Genomic DNA, 19481 nt, shown 5'->3' on the forward strand with positions numbered 1-19481 from the left:
TAGAGGGGAACGGTTCATATCCAGTATGAGCTGCTGGTGGTGGAGAGTGGAGAGAGAGTGCAGAAGGGGGACATTTTGGAGGCAGGATAAAGTGTACTGAGAACAAGCTAAGGGGATGAGAGGTTAAGACTGTGGGTTTTTTACAACCCAGTCTCATGCAATTCTGTGAAACCCAGTTTCACAGAATTGTGATGTGTCATGAAAGGTTAACTTTTGACGCTGTTAATCATACCATTATTCAACTACTGTATGCCATACATCTAAAATTGTGCAACCACAGTAAATTATCGTTACTAAAAACATTAGCATTTGTGCAAACTAATTGCAGGACTCTAACTGACTGAAATCTGCTGCAGAGCCTCTGAAGCCAAAGAACAAATGAAACGGGCAGTGAGATTGTTACTAAAAGAAACTAAATTAATTAAATTCTTTATTAGAATTATAATAAAACAACAAAGAAGAGCACACTACTCCAGTTTAATTGCTTGGAACTCAGACATTATGAAACCTGTGACAAAAGGCTGTGAGTAGACAGCGTTTTGCTTTAAAGGGTCTCAAGCCATAATTAGTGTTAACCCCTGGCTTAATAGAAATTAAGAAACCTGTGACCTGTTTTAATTACTTTATTAACATCTTTAATAGCAGATGACTTGCTAATTTTTGCTCTTAATGCATTGGTTTCCCTGCTGGACTTTGTTTTCTGACTTTTGTCAAATTGTTGCTGATTTATTTCACATTACCGGCTCCTTTAATTTCTGGACTTGAAAGGATTCAAGTAAATTAACTTATTTCCTTTTGCTGATGGCTTCATAAAGGTGCACCCACTCCCTTTCCTAGTACTTTTTTGTCGTATTGGAAATTGTGTGCTGTTGTTCCACAGTAATGCTGTTGGCTTTAGAAGGTGATTAACCCGTAGTTGGCTCTCATGGATCACTTATTACTGGGATTAGTTTGCTGAGGCTGGTGTGGCATACAAATTGGATATCACCTTTGTTTTCTTTCCACAACAGTATCCAAAAGCTGACGGGTTCATTGTTAAAAACAAGAGAAATGTTAGATGCTACAATAGTGTGAGATCATTTCCATACACATGGTATATCTGTTTCACTTTCCCAGAATCTACATCTTGCCAGAAATACTCATAACCCTCGCCGTTAATAGTTGGCTTTGCTACATTGGTTTAATGTCCCCCACTGGCTGACTTCTTTCACCCTACAATGAAATCTCCGTGTTTGTCTGAGGCGCCATGAATATCTCCCACCTGCTTTGAGTAGAACAACGTGGACACAGGGCTGGGTGAGGAGACATCTTCTGCTCCAATAATCGGTGCCACGGCAGAGTGATGGAAGCTGCTAAAAGGAGCGTTCCTCTTTTCTCGTGGCCTCGGTGTCTGTCTGGCAGCCGGTCAATCGTCTGTGACTTTGTAATATACAATTGGATTCCCCCCGCCTGCCATAACATCCCTTTTTTCAGAGGAGACTCTATGACCTGCCAAGGAGGCAGGTTTGAACATATTGACTCTTTTGCATATGCAACAGCTCCCTCTCAGCGGGGCTTGGCAGAGCAGAGACACAATGTGGTCACTGGTGTTTTGCTGCAGCGTCCGTCGATGGAGAAGGAAACGCAATGTGCTCTTTTTCAACAGCAGCTCACTTGGGGAAAGAGAAAAAAAAACAAAAAATTCATCCATTTCCTTTGGAGATATTTCAGGCATCTTTGTGGACCAGTGCACACACGTGTATGAATATTTTAGGTTTCATGAATGCAATAGTATTCACTATTTAAATTACATTATGATTTACATATCTTCATTGTTTGTTAAGGTTTTCTGGTGTATTTTGAGTAAGTGATGATAACACAAACACCACACAAGAACATTTAAAAACACTATTTAACAAACAACTATTGGACCAACTTATTTTTTTTTTTTATTATTATTAAAGACGAACTATTAAGAGCTAATTCTATAGTGGCTGGTTGTCCCTGCCTTATTTTCTTGTAACTTATTGTTAGAACTTCCTCTGACTCTTTAGCTATTTTTATTCCCACATTTCTTTTCCTTTTTCTTTCATCTGGTTTCCTCTCAGACACAAAACACATCCCTGTGCAAGTAAAGGAAGAAGAGTGACAAGTCGTGGATAGCTTGAAAAGTGTGTCAGCGTGTGTCATTTGGAATCATCATCTGAATATTGAGCAGACAGCGACTGCTTTTGATGAGCGACCCAAAAAACTGTCACATCGTACATTTGATTAGATAACAAGGTCATGTCCGTGGGTTTCTTACTTCTTTCAAAAATGATTCCACCTAAAGGATTTACAGTCCCACTAACATCTTACCTCATTTTTCCCTCAGACCCAAATGTTGGAAAGTGAGAGAGAAAAATGCCTTATCAGTGTGACCGCTGAGGCACACACAGGTCCAGTGTTGACACGGGGGCCCTTGTGGGACTGACCTCAGTGGAGCAAGTGACACAGTGCTGAAGCAGTGGAAGAATGGTCCAGGTGTGACCTATGACCTCTGTGCAAAGTTATAACTAGAACACTGAGCTCAGTTGAGACACTTTATCTTAATTTAAACCCAGGTTGTCCCAGCCTCCGTGGCCTGGACACTGACTCTTGTTTGAAGGTGGCATGAGCTTTTTTGCTACTTTAAAGAAACTCTACAAAAGTAACAAGCGAAACAAGGTTACAGGGCTCCGTAGCAGGATTTTAAGATGGGAACACAATGCGTTATTAATGACAAACAAGCACAGAAAAAAAAAAAATGATATGCTCATGAAAAACAATGACAACAAACAATTAGACATAGGCTGAAAAAAAGTAAACACCCAAGAACATTTTCCTTAAGATTGTTTGATATTATTCCATAATTAGTCCGTTCTCATACACTCGGTGCAAATGACATTGCCACAATAAAATGGCAGCACTTTATTGTGTTGTATAATACACACGGTTCTATTGAGAAAAGAAGAATAAAAAAAACGATTTTGCTTTTCAGTAGCTGCTAAATCAAAGGATTAAAACAATGCTTGCTGACATAATCAAATATTAATCACTGCTGTTGCCATGGGAAAAGTTAAGTTTTCCAATCGTGTTTTTCTTCAACATTTTCACGATAAAAGAATTACTTGATCCTTGTGTTGTGATTTGAAATGGAATGAATATACATTCCCTGTAGTTGCATTCTGGTGCCTGCATCACATAAAGAGGGAAGGTTTCATCTAACTTTTACTCACCTTAGAACTTGAATTCATTGAATTTAATTAAAATAAGAAACGCTACTTTGGCCAGAATCTAATGTTTTAAAATCTTACAATGCACAAACAAATCAATCGGCTTCATAGAATTCAAGTTCCAAAAATGTGCATACAGTGAGCTGCAGCGTTGTTGTGCTCTCGACAGTGAAGTGTCCATAACACTGGTGGTTTGAACTCCTGCTCTTCCTGTCCAAATGTCAACATGCCTTTAAGCAAAACAACAAAGTCTTAATTGCTCCCAATGAGCAGGCCAACACCTTTCATGGCTGCTCTGTTTGTGTGAATGTGTAAATCAGAAAGGTGCAGGACACATCATTTATTTATTTTTTTATCCAACACCGACTCCAACGTGTGCATTATTTCCAACCCAAACACGATAGGTTGCGTTTCTCTGCCTCTGACGCATCAGTAATCATTCCTTTCCCCCCTTCCCCTGTGTATAGACAAAGGCTATCACATTACAAAAACATATACAGTGGATGGCACTGCATGCACTCTAACCCAAACAAACATAAGTTCAAAATAATTTTGTCTGAACCCAGGCCGACTTGTCAGTTTCTGACAGGTCTCCATGGGCTTGGGTTAGCTTTCCACACTTTACTGTGAATATATTTGTTGGTAAATGGTCTGTTGTGTTTGTCTCCTTTTAAAAGTGTGATGCGATTCGACTGCATTCAGAGCATTACATTTTTTTTCTGTATCCTCCGGTACACATCCACCCTCGGGTTCTTCACGAGACTATATCTGTCCTGCCCTGATGATGTCATCACAGTGTTGCTATGTTGTTATTACGTGTAACGCACCATAACATTGTAATTACACCACATATGTATTATATTTAGCACTTTTCTAGTTTTGATGAGCCCTCAAAGCTGCATTGCTATTGAAATGCTGCCAGCACAGCCATCAAGCACAATGTGTGGGGTTAGGTATCTTGCCTAAGGACACATCGGCATGTAGACAAGGAAATGAACCCACAACCTTTCCGTTGAAAGGCTGAGCCACAGTCTCTCTAAATTGGTAGCGTTGCCAAGATTACAGTGTCAAAGTGGTACCTCACTTGCTACATGCAGATCAGGGCTATTCAACTTAAATTTCCGGAGGGCCAGCTTTTCGAAAGGCTGTCCAGCCAGTGGGCCAGTCAACTCCTGTGCTACTTTTTTGTGTTGCATGTACAGTAAACGGATACAAATAGATACAAAATGTTATAAATTATTTAGCACTTATTTATTGAAATGGCTGCTAGTTTTGTGCAAGAAATGTAAGTAACAAAACCACCAACATTCAGGTACAATACATTTTGCGTATAGTGCAAAAAGGTTACAGTTACAGTACCACCAACATTGGGTATAACAGTCACAATTGGCTCTTACAAAATAGAGGTAACAATATAAAGACAAAGTGTCGCAAAGTACCAGAAATGGGCGAAGCTACGGTTTTATTGGCTTTTTAATAATACATTCATTATTTATGGGGTAATGGACCGCGGGCCGGTCCAAATTGCTTGAAGGGCCGGTTCTGGCCCCCGGGCCTTAAGTTGAATAGCCTTGATGCAGACCATTAAAAGTCATTATCATCACCCAAGGAGCTCAAGCAGCCTTTTTTCTGAATGTTTGTAATTTGCCGTGTCGGCTACTATAGGTAAAAAGGAATTGCACACCTGGCAGAATTGCACCAGATGATTGTCGTTGTGCCATCATGATGACATATTGCCATTCACAGCAAAAACTACCCAATGCAAATAGGGTTTATTTTTGAAAAAAAAAGAAAAAAGATAATCTAGATATGAGAGAGAGGGAAAAAATCTGGCGCTAATGCCTGTAGAGACTTGTTCTGCTCTGTTTTCTCCATTTTTATTACATGTTTCTCTCACAAAATAATGAAAATTGTGGAAATTAACAATAAATGTAGTAAACTCTTAAAGCTTTTATGACAATACCATGCAGCTCTTTAGTGCTTTGATTTAACAAAAGCACTGAATTAATTCCTCCCTCTGTGATCCCTCGCAGTGTCAGAGGATTTCTCCGCTGTTTGTCATCAGACAAAATGCTTAAGCAATGTCCTTGGAGAAATAAGTTAATTCAATTCAATTTTCTTTAATTAGTCACAAGCATAATTCTATTTTTGCCATCTCGGATGACAGGCTGAAAAACATCCTTTTATGTTAACGAAAAAAAACAAAAAAACAACAACCCTCAAACTTAAGTGTAATTTCTTTGCATTCATAGATATGAGTTGGTCACATTAATTAGTAGATGCTTCCAGGTATAGCCTACTTTTAACATGCATAAATATGTAATATAAGAAGAAGAAAAAAAACTGCTTGCATTGCAATGAGGAACAGAACATTTAACACTGTTGCTCTTCTGCCAACAGTCAAACGGGGAAGAATCCCATGCTGATTAAAATCATATGAAAACAAGGAAAACATTGCCCAAAGCTTAGCAGACGTTGAATCACAGCGTTTTTCTCCGTTTGAGTCTTACCGCAAACCTATTGAGCTGGAAAATATAAACAAAATGTCGAACCGTGGCTCATCCCACATGTAAATGAGATGCACGCAATTAAAGCCTAACAGTGACTTACTGATGTTATGTTGTAGCTGTCACTGTAGGTTTTTCTCTCGCCCTGTTTTCTGTTACTAAACATATGAATACACTTCTGTCAAATAAATCAATGCTAGAACAGTGCCATTGCAATTATAATTGTAACGGTGACGATTCCCATCATTTGCACAGTTTGGACCAACAACCCTTGATGTAAATGTTTTGCCTTTGATGGGATGCTTGAGCGTCCATCGTTTTATTCTGTACATAAATTATCACTCGTTTATTTATCTGAATCAAACGCAATTCTAATTTTCCTCAGTAAATGTATTATACACCCAAACAAATATCAGTCAACGCTCTTGCTCAGTTTTGAGAATTTACCCTTTCATTTTCTGTGCTCCATATATTTCTATTCTCTGTGATTTTGTTAGGATTATTGCCAAAGAGCATCACTGCTCGGGTCTACTTTACACATTATCTTCATAACTTATTGTTTATGATGTATCTACTTGGTTCTCTTGATGGCTATGCTGTGTAAAAAAAATCGTCTTCCTTTAATTCAAAATCATGTTATAAAAAGAGTTCGTTCCATAAAACACACACAGATGGGATGTTGCAGTGACTGTATGGTGTTATGTGTAATTGGCATTACTTATAAATTGGGAACAGCAACACAATAGGATTGCTAATGGCTAGTCTATCAGCAGCCATGTTAGCAGCTTTGACAAGCATGTTTGTATGAAATCACATTACTATCAAGGTTTGGTTGCAGCCTACGAGCAAATATATTTTTCCTATCCTTAAAAGTCCATTGTGTTACATTTTGGATGGTTTGTTGGCATAAATTGAATATAATAACCCTAAGTATGTTCACATGTATCATTGCTAAAAGTGTTTTGGTTCCCATAGCCTTATACAAGCCATTTATTTATGCTTTGCAAAAGTTATGCTGTACTGAGGCCACCGTACTAAACCACCATGTTTGCACAGCAGCCTGAATGTACAAACATGGTTTACTGTTACTTTTATGCACACTTTTTATGCCTTTTCATTTATTTTTGTTATTTTTAGATGTATCGTATCCCCTCGTCTTCCTTCTGTGCCTTTTTATTTATTGTCTTTTCTTTATTATTCTCTATAGCACTTTGGTCCACTGTGGTTGTTTTTAAAAGTGCTTTACATATAAAGTTGGATTGGATTGGTTGTTTTGCAATCAGCAGTCTCACCGTTAGATGTCACCACTTTTTACATACTGGGCCTTTAATTCATAAATTCCCAATTATTGTTAAATGAGTCGTGTAAGTGAATGATGATAACAATATTGACTTTTTGAGGCTGGCAGTTTTGCACATGTGATGCTTTGATAAGTACACTGGACATGATACAGCTTTGATACTGCACTTGAAATGAAATACACTCCCCTTGTTCATGGGTGCATAACATTTTATTGTCCAACTGATCTTCTGGACACAGTGGGAGCCTTGCTTGACTTGCTGCATCTTGTCCAGGCCAGTGGGTAATGACTGATAGCCGCCCACTGCCACTCCTGTCCAAGTTGACCACAGCCAAGCTGCTGCCCTGGTCCCTCACGCTGTGAAACAGCACCACCATCAACCCTGGCCAAATGCGCCTAATTCTAGGTGACATATTTAGCGCATGATTTAGCTCGCAGACCTACAGCTGTGTCCTCGACACTCAAGACAAGACCGTTGGGGCGTCTCATGAGCGTAATTGACCCCTTCATTATGGAAATAAGCAAAAACATTTTTGAATAGTTGAGCCATGCTGGATTTGGCTGGATTAAAACAGATGTGGTGGCATGCTTGGCTGAATTTGGTCAGTCCACCTCAACAGAGCCAGATATGATTGCATTTGTTTATGGGGGACCTTGAAACAGGCAGCGAAATAGGTCCTTCTACTTTGCCCATCTCATCACTCTCTGTTTGCTATTGAATTGTGAGTTGGAAACGAATTGAACCGATACTATCAGGAGGAGGCAAAATCTTGCATCCCTTTTGGAGAAGGTGAAGGCATTTATGGGTTGAGCTCTCGGCACACAACATGGAAAATAGAGTGTGCTCGCTGATGATAAAGACACGTTTTAAGAAAAAAAAGACGGACATCAGACCTTGATGTTAACTTAAAAAGATGACTTTTGGTGGTACGTTGGATTTTATACCGAAGATAGAGGCAAAGATCAATCCTACTCCTGGTGCATGAAAACGTAACGTTCGAGAGACACTTTTGCTGTCCAAATCAGTCTAAAGACGACAGACTTCTCTCTCAGATGTTAAGCAGCTGGATTGCAGATTGTGCACGTTTCATGTTGAGTCAGCGTGAGATTGTGGGGGTGTGGGATGAGGTGAGATTAACCGTGGTGGTGCCCAATTGCTAAAAAGAAAACTGCTACAATTCAGATCAGATAACATTCCTAATCCATCAAATAATGCCCACACCAAACCGATGGACCGAGATTCAAATAAAAACACCCAACCCATCAAAGGTAAAAACACTTTGATGATTGGTGTACAAGAAAATAATAATAAAAAATAATACGAATCATTATTTCTGTTTATTAAAGAACACTGTTTAAAGAAACAAATAATCTAACCTATTCAGACTGTCTTTTATCAATAGACTGGCCTGAAATTGGCATACATTTTTAAACCTGTATGACCATAATTATCATAATACTCCCACCCAACATAACTCTATTCCAAATCTCTGTACAGTTCACTAAGGCATTGCTCCATGCTGCCTTTGTTCCTCCTCTATCTGTGCGGTCTCATGTGTGTACTTTGTACCCTCTTATACTGTATGTAAAGACAGGCTCAGTCGGTTACTGTTGACAGTTTCAAACATGCTCGCTGACTTTTTCTTTTTCATCTCTTTCCCGTATACTCACTTTACTCCTTACCCCATCTACATATGTTTTACTCAGATCTCAGACATATTTAACAAGCAGACACTCAACTCGGAAATGTGGAACCTGCATGGCATCCGCAGTCAGTGTGACAGAGTTAAAACGAGCTTATACAATCAAAGCCGATTTCAGATTAAAGACACACTTAGATTTCCACCTACCCCATCTCAAGTAAATAATAATACAAAAATGTCCTCATCACTATTCAATGTCATACAAAGTTGCATTTATATTATATTGAACAGCATGATTCATTGTGTGTCCACAAAACGTGTCATGTAGGGGCTTATCCATCCATGTTTGCCCCTCTGGCTTCTCCTCCTCGCCCGGTTTCAGCTGCCTGAGGCACTTACTTAGCAGGCCATCACTGAGGGCCATCCTCCTGATGCATTCTTGGATGTTAGTTTTTCCATCCTGGAAAGCGGCTTTGACACTCACTCAGCCTCCTTCCTTCCGCTTAGGGTACAACCTCATGGTGCTGGATTTAGGGTGAACCCCTCCATGCATAAAGAGGAGCTTCCTTGTCTTGATGTCTTGGGGACATGTCTTACTCTGTGTGGGTATATTTGGCTGTGGCAGATCTCCAAGGTAGCTGTCTTTCTACTATGTTGTCTTAAAAAATAAGAAATGAATTATATACAGTGTATATATATGTATATATACACACATGCTTATTGTCCATCACTATTCCAAAATAAATGTAAAAAAAATCTTGGATAAGTTAATTAACCTCTTCAACCTCAAGCAGAAATGTTGTCTTACCTTTGCTGTTTTTTTAAAACAAGTTCTTTTCAGACCAATAGTGACATGTAAATGAAATTAAATGGGTTTTAATAATTTGGTAAGAAATCTCAAATGGCACAGATGGTGCCAAACTGTGCCAAAAGAGAGAATGCCTAAACATCTCTTTACTAAAACCTCTGTCATTTTACTCTGGTTCACTTCAGCAGCATCAGACTTTGCACAGCTCATGTCCACATGTTGTTACATGACCTCCATGCGTTAAAGCTCCTACTGCATATTTTAAAGGTGATATTTGCTTTAAAATGCAACATTTTTTTAGGCGAGAAAAAAAAATCCTTCATTTATGCTGTGTTCCATGTGCATTTACTCTGACACAGTGAAATCTACAGTGAAACGTACACCTCTGGTGGAATCTCACAAGTGTTATCTTTATTTTGATGCCAAGATAATCCACAGTTTTTAGTTTGGGCATGTCATTTTTGAGCAGGGACTCAAAATAGAGGGTCAGGGAAGAAGAGGTTAAAATGTTTTATCAGGAAATTGTGTCAGAGGTTTATAAACACATTTCTCAACTGCACTCTGGCCTACAAAATGGGGACATTATATTGCTCCTTCTCGTAACATTTATTTCTGGATGTAAATGTTTACAAACGATCTCCTCTCTGACAGTTCACAAATTAAAACATTCTAAATAAAAATCAATAGAATGCACATCACTCAAGTAAATGGCAAACGACACCTGTTCACAATGCACATAAGGTGACATATCATTGCAGCACAGACCCCCCTCAGGCCTGCAAACCGGTTTACTTCATTTAAATATTGCTGTAATTGAGAAACGTTTATCTTGAGCTGCATAATCCCATTGTACTCATCCGTCTGCCTCCTGGGTGACATTTACCCAAGTCCCCTTTCAAAAACCTATTACCCTGCTGTCTAACTATTGCTTAGAACATAAACTTACAGAACAAGTAAAAAAAAAAAAATCTTGCCATATGACTCACCAGATTCATCTAGCATGGTCACCATGAGAAAGATCATTGTTTGAAAACAATAGGCTATACTGTGCGGCAATAACTGTTTGCTAGTAACTAATATAATATCCAGTGACAGTGCAGTGAACAATTTTAATCAAAGATTTCATCACATTGATAAAAATGTATTCTCAAGCCCAAAACTGAGGACTGGCACTGAAATAAAAGTTCAGGACCAGCTGTGAGGATATCTGAAGACCTTATTGCGAAACTGTTTGTCTGGAAGCACACACTCATACATTTTAATTATTTATAATAAAAATCTGCACATAATACTTTAGAGCTCCATTTCGGTATTATGTATTTATACGTTCAATTAATAGACCAAAATAAAACTGGCTTTATATGTACATTAAATCGTGGCTCTGCGGTGGGCCTTTTGGGCTTCCTGGCTTTGAGGATACAAAATAATCTGAACACTCCTAAAACATGTTTGAAGAAATAAAAAAGAAAAAAAGAAAAAAAGTCAGTTTTCTCTCTAAAGCAATCAGTTAATATCCAGTGCTGCATGTTGATCATTTATAATGCAACACATCGACATGTGATAGATTTATCATACTGAGCACAGTGTCTGTGACATTTATGAATGAGGAGACACAGCTGGGTGGTAGCCCTTCAGCATTTGTTTGTGTGTGTGGTGTTTTGACATGAGCATGTTTAATAGGGACCGCACACGTGTGTATATGTGTGTTGTGGTTTTTGAAATTCAATATGGCAGATGGGCCTTTTTAGAGTATTATCTTTATTGCCAAAGAAAGGGCCAATCTGTCTCACTCTTTTGCCAACAAAACACATCAATATGTACAGCACACAGCCATTTTGCTTACATTTCTTCCATTGACTTGCCCTGTTTTTGTTTTCCCTTTTGCCTTTTGCTTCCATTGGTTACAGCTGGTGATGAAAACACAATGCACCTTTCGCCACTTTCGCATCCAAAGCATGAAACTGAGAAACACAACAGGGTTGAATTGCTTGCTTTTGAGAGAGAGAGAGAGAGGAGAAAGTGCAACCTATAGTGCAAGGCTTTTACTGCAGGGATTACACCAGTTGGCTTGACAGAGAAAGTGAGTCATGGAGCCGTCGGCTCAGGCCTCGGTAGAGAAAGAAGAGAAAAGAGATGATCCACCTGTACTGTGGCTCTCTTAGTGCTGGCTCAGTCAGAGCGAGCTGCGTGGATCCTCAATGACACCAGCACCTCAGCTCTAAATACCACGCTGCATATTCCTCATTTTCTGTCTGGCAGAGAGGATTCACACCTGTAAAGCAAAGAGCACAATATATTACAAAGAGTGCAGGGGATGACATTTCAGGAGAATTTTCTACTCCATTGATGGGGGATAATGCGGGGATGAAGTCAAGTTTTAGCACCAGATGTAGTTGTGATGTTACAAAGGCTCCTGCAGCATTGACAGATGGGTGTTATTTAGAGAGGAATAAGCAAATAAAAATAAACAGGGAAAGTGCATGGTGGAGGAAAATAAGTGAGTAAAGCAGTATTTGCTGACAGACAGACAGTAATTCTCCTGGTGCACTTCAATACAGCGTAATGCCTCCTAAAAGAAAAAAAATACTTCAAAACATGTTGATAGATGAATAAAATAGATTGCTCTAAATCCATCTATCAATTTTCCATGCCTGTCTATCGTGTGCAATCTTGTGGGGACACATTATATCATCAGCAGTAAATGTCACGCTTGGGGGTCAATTCATCGCAATCTAGGAGACGGTGGATGGAAAGTTACTTATAGTTTCATCATTTTTGACTCTTTTCTGTTGTCACAGACTGTTGTAAAAGAGACAGAGTGTTGGTGTTTTTTTGTTTTTTTGTTTTGCTTTAATTAAACTGAGATTTTGCTCAAATCTCTGACATTTGACCATACTGTTAATAAGACTGCAGGGGTGTTAGTCCATCAGTGTGTTCCAGACTAAATAATCTTTTGAAATCTTTGATTAGCTGACATAGTTATAGTATATGTATCACTGGAAGGTTGATGTGTCTTCTCATCTGTCCCAGAGTTGGGACTGAATCTAGGCAACACTTAAATCCTTATGTCCTTGGTGAAAGGTGTGAATTGAGGTAATTTAGAATTAGCATCAGGCATGGTTACGGTTATGCTTTGGGTTCGGATTAAGCTGTCCTCAATGATTTAAGAAGCAAAAGCAATGTCCGACTTGTGCAAACTAGCGCGTGCATGTCTCTGTGTGTGTGTGTGCAAAACTAAACTGTTCCCAGGCAGAACATTTGTTATGAATATGCATTAACACATTTTACTGCACATCATCATCAAAGAATATGTGCCAGTGACCCAGGCCAAATACAGCCTGGGACTGACCCTGGGACAAGCCGTAGTTAAGGTCAAGTCACATCACATTTACGCTAAGAGTGCCGTGTTCTTCTCCAAGCAGTTTGCAAAACAACAGGGGAAGCAGATGATTGTACACAACAGCAGTAGGTTCGAGTTCTGTTGATGCACTGATGTTTATAATTACATAATATACAATATTGACGTGTTGCAGCTTCACAGCTGGAGTCCGACAACTACAATTCTGAGCATTATTGAATAGACATCATATACATGGATAAAAGAATCACTGCATTCCAAGGAGAGAGAAAAAAATCAGTATGTATCAGACAGTTGCTATAACAACCCTTGAAAGGGATTGTGGATTTTCACAATCTTTGAAAGAAACAAGTTCACATCTGCAAAGTGGTTTATCTCGCACTTCAATCTCACCGAGAAAATGAAGAAGTTATGGCTTGTTGAATTCTATGGCCCTGAAACGAGGTTTAACTCCGAGTGTTTCAAACAGACAACTGTAGCAGCTTTCCTTTGGCACCAGAGGAAAGAGAAGTCTGGGGAAAAAAAGCATCACAGTCACTTAGCACTGGGTATTTAGTTCATGCAATTATAAAATGTCAGTTATGTTAGTGGATAATCATGGATAATGAGGAAACGTTATTTGTGCCGCAACAGACATAATTACCCAAGCAATAAAATAATCTTCATTTAATTAATACTTAAATATGAGTTTGTTTTAAGGCCTTTGCACATCATCAACAACCTAAATAAATGGAACAGAATTGTGTAATATTCCGTTGTCCATTTTGATGTACCTTCAGTGTACAAATTAAGCGTGATGCAATTAACGGAGTCATTTATATGAATTACAAAAAAAACAAAAAAACAGGTAAAACAGGTGGCGCCTGCATCTTATTGATAAGATGTGTACATGTAAGAAGCAAAAATCAACCATTTCGAGCTCCATTTGCTAATATATTTAAGTTTTATTAGTGACAGCACACTGAAGTGAACAAATAACCACAGAAAATAAACGGTGTTAACATGGGTTTGGCTCATTTGAATTGTAATGGTTGCTCATACATATAAAAACCTCCATATATTTGCACTCTAACACGTGTATTTTACACGCAGAGCAGCTATAATTAAATTAATTCAAGTTACTGCATGCACAAGAAACAAACCAAGAAAGCAAGAAAGAAAGAAGTTAACAAGTAAACAAAAGACGGGGGAAAAAAAGAAGAAGAATTGCAGCATCCACTTGTATGCTCTTGACAGCAAGGTTAGGGGGCATAAATACAAGAGGGCACTGCTACCTGCTACTGCCTCTAATAAACACCATTGTTTGTCTCCCTTTTACTCAATTAACAGATGTTTTGATCTGGGTGTTTTTTGCTTTCATCTCCCGTCAGTAATGAGACGCAAACTTCTGATACACTCTCCATCTCTGAACTCCAGAGACCACTTCTGACAGAGAAAAACAGAAACATCACACCAAACACACACACACACACACACACACACACACACACACACACACACACACACACACACAAACAAAGAGAGAGAGAAACAAGAGTCGCAAAGTGACAGAGAGACGCTGAGAAAAACATAGATAACATGGTGAAGATAGGGCAACTCGGTGGGGGTTCTGTATAAAACAAGTTAAAGCTCTTATCTCCTCTCTGTAGTGTGCTGCAGTCATACGTGCTACGGTGTTTAGTATGTACTGGAGTGCATCATGTGAGCATAATATATGGGTGTAATGATTGAGGGCAGTCGCATTGTCTTAAAGGCAAGAAAACTTTGAAACTTTGTCATGCAATTTTTGGTACAGTATTTTCCCAACTAGAAAGCTGTTTATTAATGGCGTGTAAGGATTAATGGAGATTGTTATGCGAGGTTCAGGAGCGGGACCACACTTCAATCATTCCCCTTCCGCCTATGTCTATATAAAGCGTTCCACTCCCTTTACCCCTCCTCTCTTGCTTCTTGATTACGGAATACACAGGTTTTCATCCGAGTCTTGCAGGATTATAAAGGAGGGACGGAGAATCTGGTGGGCAGCTGATCCACCAGCCCCTCCGACGATGAACTCTACGGCTCACGATTTGATCTACAACTTGGAAGATCTCCTGGTCGCCCCCCGGAAACTCAGCTGAAGACTCAACTGGCAACTTCGCCCAGGGGATGCCATCGCACCACCAGTGACCTGGCTATTTCTGGTTCGTCACCTTCTCCTTGCAGCTACAACATGCGAAGATCCAACGATGCGACACTTCGATGCATCATACATTCCCTCCACATCATCATCCGCTCTCACCACACAAAAGCTACCCAAGGCAGACGAGCCAGTCGCCTTCCCAGAGGCGGCAAGTTTCACCATCTCAGTATACCACAAGGCACAGATAAGAAAGGCAGACCAGTGCTGCAGGAACTTCAACTGTTCTCACTGCTATTATGTCCCAGTGTCGATGCCTGTGTCTGCTCTGTCTGCGGTGGAGGTCGCTCTCGGCTCGTTTGCCATAATCATCCAACAACACAATGACTTCAATGCCTTTACACCCATTAACATCCCAGGCCTGAAACATGAACCTTAAAGCTGCTGCTCCTTCTGCCAAGTTTGAGGTTTTCTATAGAGCCAGGGTGGCTTGCTGCATCCTGCCACCCCCCCCCCCACCAATCTCCATCATGCATCCTCCCGAGTCTCCGAAATCTATCCTTTCCTCACACAATGGAAGACTCTGTTTCTCAGATGACCCTTACGACCCTCTTTCACACCTTGACTCTGAAACTAACAACCTGAAACTGGGTCAGAGGGGTGAAGGATCTTCTTTGTTCAACTTAACCACTCTCTAGGTGGGTTTCAAAGGCTGGATTTTTTTTCACCTGTTAGTCAGAACTGAAGAAGCCTCTTGGATGTGAGGTGAATTGTCTTCAAACTTAACTCAAGCAAGTCCAGTTGTCAAAAGCTAACGACTAAAGATAAAGTGCCCTTTGTATTCTAGGAAGGATGCAGACACACTTCTGCTCCAGCATCATTATGTCAGTTCCTACTTCTTCTTCTTTGTTGGATTATGCACAGTTTTTCGTGCATTCTTTGTTTTCTCTCCAACCTGTCGAGGCAGGTGGCCATTTCTCTGCCAGAAATTAGTTTCTTGTTCACAGTTTTCTCTCCCCTCTTGCCAAGTGTTTGCTCAATGTATCTTAATACAATAAGTGTAACGTCTTGACCTTATTATGTAAAGTGCCTTGATATAATGTAAATAAATGAATAAATGGAAACTTAATCGAGTCTTAAAGCGATTACACACTTAAACCAACATACGCATGGGTCATACTGTACATTTAAGTTCTGCCAGTAAACCTTCCTTTTACACAGTGGACCTTTAAAGTTGGACTCATCGGCATATATTTGATGTTACTGAACACAATTCCATAGTAACTTTACAGTATAATGTACAGTAAATCAAGTTATCTGAGAAGGGACCACACTTCTGCACCTCATTTGGGTTCTTTCTATCATGATAGGAGAAATTTATCAGTCACAGTTTGGAGAAAGAATACTCTCAAACAAAAGATAATAAGACACAAAGAGCAATGTCCATATCAGTGGAGCATTTCAGAGATGGAAAGATTGTTTCAAGTCATCAGTCATTTATGAACTTTATGTTTTTCTGTCAATGCTGATCTGGTGGGAGTTGCTCAGGACAGATACGTGAACCTAAAATGACCTTGGGATGAGAATCAGCAATCAACTATGTTTCCTATTGATCCTGCCTACCTCAGATTTAATTTAGGTGAGCCCTGGTTACATTAAAATTGCATTTAAAAAAATCAATATGGAGAGTATAGTATTCATTTTACATTTCCCTGTCATAAATCATATCGTCTCTCTGAAATCTCAGTATGTGTTATCAGTGCTGGTTGAGAGAATTGCTAGAGAAATCAGATTTCCTGTTATATTGAACACACAGCGATCATAATACGACCAACTAACCGGTAGGTGGCATTTTCATGCACGCTACTGTTTTTCTCTAAGTGGTATTATGTTGTTTTCTGATACTTCTCTTCCCACATAATGAAATTCAAGAATAATGGATGATCGATCCTAACCAACCATATTCAAAGGAGAGGAAGAAAACCATTGACAGTCTGATGAGTTCACACATTTGTGATGGAGATCTTAACATCTAAGATTTCAGGGCCAGTTTTGCCAGCAGACTGGATCCAGTATCATTGTGTTCTATTTGGAACCCACTTAAAAGCTGTTTAAGATCTCTTTGTAAAAAGAGCCAATTGATTGAAACGGGATGACACTTGGCAGTGTGAAGTAAATTTGTCTTCATGCAAGGTTAAACTGATCCGAGGGACAAAGCAAGACGGTGTGCTGCTGTGAAAGACACACTAATAAATGGCCTGAGGATCACAGCAGTTGTTTTTGTATACAGCTTCATTTATCTACTACTACAAAGTCGTATTATATACATATATGTATATGCTTCCTAAACCTCAGCCAGCATTTCATCATGATTGATAATGCATCATGTCCTGACATCCCATAGAATCAGATAATAAATCTGACTAAAACCTTTTGCCACATGTTTGTTGTACATTTGATATGTCAGCAATTATATGCCTTACTAACAACTGTCCGTCACACCTACTTTTCTCTCGCACGTTTCCTGAGTAAATGACAGAGCATGTGCTCATGGTTTGTTATTTCCATGACGGGTGCAATCAGACTTCCATGTTCACCTTCTGCTTTTTTTGCATGATATGCGCAAGACACTGTGTGCTGCAGCTGTCGCATAGCAGCAGCTTCCCGGGTACGCTAACGGCTGAGGTACAATGAAGGTGACTGGTAATGGTTATTGTTTTGTCCCTCTCTGCCATTTAATCTCCTTTTGGAGAGCTTCATTAGGCGCTGGGAGAGCAAACGACTTGTAGATAAAACTCGATCTTTAAGCCAGGGACACTCGGGACGATCCCATATTCATTCACATCTTGGCCAAAATGGCATGAACACCGTTCCAATTTACTGCCACGTGAGTTCTCTGTCAAGAATCAGAGGGTTTTTGGTTATATTTAATTTTAGTGAAGCACTTAATAAGAAAACCTTCTGTTTAAGAGTTTAAAACACAAAACAATGGAAATCTACTGCTCTCAGCTCTGATTTTTGGTCATGTTTACTCTCTCAGCTGAGCATACTAACATCACTACCAGTGGCACAAGGCAGATTGCTAATCATCAAAATACAGTGACTAATCTCATGTCAACATCTGAAGGGTTTATCTTGTGGGGAACATGAAGGTACTACTCTATGTGCCGCAGTTCAAGACAATTCCTTGTTGTGGATACATTTAACTTGAAGCCACAACTGTCACCCTTGGGCCAGAGGAAAATGGAGAGGTTATTTTAAGAGGCAACTGACAACCTGTGTGTCACTCGCAGTGCCAGGTGCATTATTGCTTGTTGACTGCAGAGATGCAGCCGTAACAAGACACCGGTATGTACGTAGCTACCTTTCCTCTGAGTCAGTGTTGCGTCATATTACTCATCCATGTGTGAAAAGCACATTAGGTACCAGGTAAATGTTATTCTCTTCATAACTTTGGATGCAAAAGAACACTGTGAAAATATGAAAAACATCTTTGGAGCCAGGAGAATAACATAGGAGCAAGGTTTCAAAGCACAAATGTTGTTTTTTCGACCAATATTACACAGTACAATCAACTTCCACTAATTGTACGGTTTAAGCCAAAAAGTATAAATATCAACCTTTAAAGCAAAAACATTTTTTAAACATGATTAAAACAATGTTTTGATAATGAGTAACAGTGCATCCAACGATCCAGAGGGGGGAGCTGTGCTTCTGAGAGCTGGTTTGCTAATTATGTCACTTCCAGGTACCTGGCCAATCACAAGACAGTTGGGAAAGCTTTCGTTGGCTGGCGAATCACAACACAGTTCTGTCTTCTGGGGGGGAAATTTTAGTCTGAAACAGCACGGCTGACGAGAGCTTCAGTGAGGAGAGATTTCTATTGGCTCGTTTGCAGCAACTAGGAGGTTTTTGACCATAAAAACAAGTTCATGTATGTAAGTAGACCTCCATAACTCACATATATGTGCAATAGGACCACTCTAAGGTCGCTTTAACCATGAATATTTCATCAATCCACTAAAGCTATAGTCCAAAATTGGTTCCAAACATGACCAATCATTTCGTTTGTATACCACAGGAGTTAATTAACTGGGAATCCTGTCACTGACCAACCTGCCTACCTCTGCAATTAACTGTTGAGTCTTCTTACAGATTATTTAGGCATGATTAGTCAGTATCACCAAAAGTGTCTTCACAGCACTCTTTCCTTCACTTGGCTTCTAGCAGTTGTCAGACAGTGTGTCCAAGTTTTTCCAGACTTATAATGTGGAAGAATAAGTATAACTTCATAACGCAATTCATTAACACAATATGGACTCAAGCTTCAAGTAAATGATAAATGACATGTGAGTGGGGGCAGAAGACAAGTCAGAATTATATATTCATTCTCTGCTATTTATATGTGCAATTTTGTCCAAATCCATCTACTGGATGGTTTGATGTGTCAGATGGTAAATGAAAGGTTTGACCTGCTTATGGCACTGCAGGAGAAATGCAGTGACGCTGTGTA

This window comes from Microchirus variegatus, assembly GCF_963457635.1.
Source record: "Microchirus variegatus genome assembly, chromosome: 14".
Taxonomy (NCBI): Eukaryota; Metazoa; Chordata; class Actinopteri; order Pleuronectiformes; family Soleidae; genus Microchirus; species Microchirus variegatus.